We start from the raw sequence: 4,068 nt of genomic DNA, 5'->3' as shown, positions 1-4,068 counted from the left end.
GCAATTTGATTTTTTTTTCAAGATTACATGCTGTTTTCAAGGAAGTCAAAATCAGTGCAAGTTTCCAATGATTACATTACATTGTATTTCTGATATCAATAATTGTATTCTTGATATCAAAAATGCATACTAATTAACATCCGGTTATGGATTAAATGTCACAACGGCTTGCCATTGTCATGGTCCCCTAGCACTCCCCCTCTATCCCCACTAGGGGCCGCCATTTCCCTGCCTTCTCCCTGCTTTCTTCACTCTGTCAATTAACATTCCGGTCACCCATGTGCACTCCTGTCCATCCCTCTGTTCCCATTCGCCCTGCACCTCCCAAGCCTGGTTCCTGCTCCCCTTTATAAACCCCTCACTGACTTCACTCAGGGTGAAGTTTTGTCAGTCCCCACTGCAATTCTGAGCCCTTGTTCCGCCGACCATGACCACGTCTCTGCTTAGCCTCCATTGTCCTGATCCACCGGTACCCGACCCACGCCTGTCCGACCATCCTGCGATCCAGCACTGCATTTGGGTTCCCTGTTCCCGAGCCCCCGAGGCAAACGTGACAGCCATAAGCTCCAAAATGTCATCAAGTGGGAAACGAGCTCGCCAGGACTCTCTGCTGCAATATCTTGGAAATGCATTAACAAAAAATGCATTAAATGCGAAATAATGCAATGTGACAATTTTTGCAATTGCAAAAGTTCTGAACTAACACAACAACTTTATTAAATGAATTCAGAAACATGTGCATTCCAGTGAAAACAAAATGTATAGCAATAGCTGTCTGTGTGTGTTTTAATAATATTAATTTGTTTGTTGCTCCTCTTTCCTTTTTTGTCATTGATTTTTTCGCAGAAGGGTGTTTGGCTTTTAGGTGGGTTAACATAGCAGATCTGCAGAATTCCACAGATCCCATTGTCTGAGTCGCGGAGATCTGTCATTGTTAGCAAATCACAGACAAGAAATAACAAATCCCACCCTCCCGTCAATCTTCATTACAGCTATAGAGAGCCAACCAACCACACAGGCTTTAAAATAAAATCTATATTATTATTATTTTAACTATCGAATGTTAGATTCACTTGTCGATAGTGGCCATCTTTAATGAATAGTTGAATTTTCGACTATTCGGTCTCATCCTTAATATATATCCTATATATTAAATAACTAGTAAAATTGTATAAAATGGAAAGAGAGCGTTACTGTATCCTGTGTAACTATGTTGATTCAGGCTCATCCGTAGATGGAGTAAGAATAGGCATAGAGAGATTCCAATGTAAATGGCCAAATAAAATAGTGAAAAGTGAAATGCAAAAGTTTTGAAGTATATTCATCCTTGGTAAACGTTAGGGCTTTCAAAAATAATAAGTGGTAATATAAATATGAACGTGTGGGACCGGGGGGTGGGGGTGGCGTGAGCTGTGACCCAAATGTTTTTGGGGGGCGCCACCCAGAAAGTTTGGGAACCACTGGGTTAGACAGTGCTGTGAACTGGGATTTAAAATGACTCTGTAGGCCAGGGCTTCAAAAGTTTACATAATTTAAACATTGTCAAATTTGCATCCAACCCCTAAAATGCTAAGGCATGTTTTTTGTATCATAAACATTGTATTACAATGTACATTCATGTGGTTTATACTTTTGATTTAAGATGTTAAACATAATTGTATCATATTTTATTTAATATAAAAATTATTAATAATAATAATAATAATAATAATAATAATAATAATAATAATAACAATAATAATAATAATAATAACAATAATAATAATAATAATAATAATAATAATAATAATGCAAAAACATATTAAACAAAACTCACCCTGACATTGTCATGACCCCAGGATGGGAAACCACTTCTGTAGACCCTCGTCCACTCTTTCAACAGTTTGTAGGTGATTTATAACACAAGGGCAGAAATATGAAATCTCAGTCTTGGTGGGTGTTTCTGTCCAGTGGTCTGATCTGACACAACTGTCTAATACATTTTGTATCCTATTAAAATAGAAAAATTAGTAGTTCTTAAAAAAAAGTGTTAAACCTGCCACTCTTATGAGTGTGTGTTTGTCAATTTTGGGGCCCCAATCAAAGCTCAGTTCAGCACAGTTATGTGTGAGTATGTTATTTCTGCAATAATGAAAAGTTTCAGCCCCCCTGCCACAGCAACATTTCCAGTGAGATATGTCAATGTCAAATCTGCAATGTCTGTTCTAATCTAATCCTACAATAAGAATACAATACAATGAGTTACATGGTTACAATAGGTTAAATTATCAGTATGACTACATAATATCAGAACAAAGTTTAATAATTCCTAACAATTTGTAGAATATGTTATATAAAAATCCTTGTGCTCTGTTCTCCCAACATGCAGAGTATTATACAGTGGGTATATACTTTATAGGGGGCAATTTTACCCCAAGAGGGGCCCCTCCACCTCTACCTGTCATGACAACTTTAGCGTCACCACACACCGGTGTCTGCCACAGCCATTATACAGATACAGAGTATTGTAGCGCCCCCCCTTTCAAAACCTCTGCCAGAAGGGAAGCCAAGGATAACCCCCTTGGTTATCCCTATAATTAAATTGACTATCTTCAATAACCAATTAAGTATAGACTACGCCAATTTGAAGCTAATATAACTCCAAATAAATAACAGGTTCTTTAAAAATCAACACAGCACAGGGTGTGAAGTGAGGACTAAAAACAAAGACTATTTATATAAAATAGCACAGCTTTTAAATACAAATAATTCACAACACAATAACACTTTTAAATAACAGCCTCCAAAGCAAATAATGACTTCCACAAACACGATCCCAACCGAAAAAATAACACTTTAAAAAAAACTAATAAATCAGTGATTTTCATAGAAGAAACACAAACTTCATAAACCAAAAAATACCTAATGCTTAAACACTCCAATAGCTGCTACTTTAGTTAATACGCAAGTTGATAAAGTGCAAGTGTGCAATCAACAGTTAACAGGCCTTTTATAACCAGGGTTGGGAGGGTTACTTTCAAAAAGTATTCCTTTACAGAATACGGATTACCATGTTTTGAAAATAATCTGTAACCTAATCCAATACATTACTCCAAGTCAGTAACGTAATCAGAATACTTTAGATTACTTTTGGAATACTTTTTTCCCCTTTATTAAAAAAACAAAAGTAGCTGAGTTCAAGAAGTGAAACAAAATGTACTACACATTCTAATATGGCTGACGGATTGAAATGGTTTATTTTTATTAGGGATGCGCAGATACCACTTTTTTAAGACCGAGTACAAGTATGAGTACTTACATTTGGGTACTTGTCAATACCAAGTACTGATACCAAGTACTTAATAAGGCAGTATTTCTCCCATAAAAATTACAATTACCATCAAAGTGCAATGCATTTGAATAAAGTTTTTATTTGTCAGATGCACTCTGGTTGATACAAAATAAAATATAAATAATATCTGAGTATTAAATAAAATGTATAACAGGAGGATATTTCTGACATCCAAAAATGAACATAAAACTTTCTGTGTAAACAAAAACAGCCTCCACACTGGCACTGTCTCCACATTTCAATTAAATGTCTAAACTCACCGAATACCAGTACTACACCACAAAGCCTACTGTAACAGAGCGACTGAAATAGTCATCATACATTAGTGCATCTTTAAGGACGAAGCCTTTCTTGGGAAGGTGAGAGGCAGGTTCTTCTTGATGAAGAGAATCATCTCAATATGATCAGCTGTGAGCTTACATATGAACCAGCATGAATACATAATGTGCAGAACACCAGGTAAATATTTGTAGTTTTTGGTCACTCAATTAAAGTTTTTGTTGTTGTTGTACATGTTGCATTTATTTTTACTTCTTAGTTAATGCTATTTTGTAACTATTTATTATTAAATAATAATAATAATAATAATAATAATAATAATAACAATCAGTCGCGAGAGAGATGGGGAGGAGGGAATAATAATAATAATAATAATAATAATAATAATAATAATAATAATCATAATAATCATCATCATCATCATCATCATCATCATCATCATCATCATAATAACTAGT

The sequence above is a fragment of the Amia ocellicauda genome, chromosome 4 (assembly GCF_036373705.1).
Source record: "Amia ocellicauda isolate fAmiCal2 chromosome 4, fAmiCal2.hap1, whole genome shotgun sequence".
Taxonomy (NCBI): Eukaryota; Metazoa; Chordata; class Actinopteri; order Amiiformes; family Amiidae; genus Amia; species Amia ocellicauda.
The sequence above is the reverse complement of the archived record's forward strand: the minus strand, read 5'-3'. Positions refer to the sequence as shown.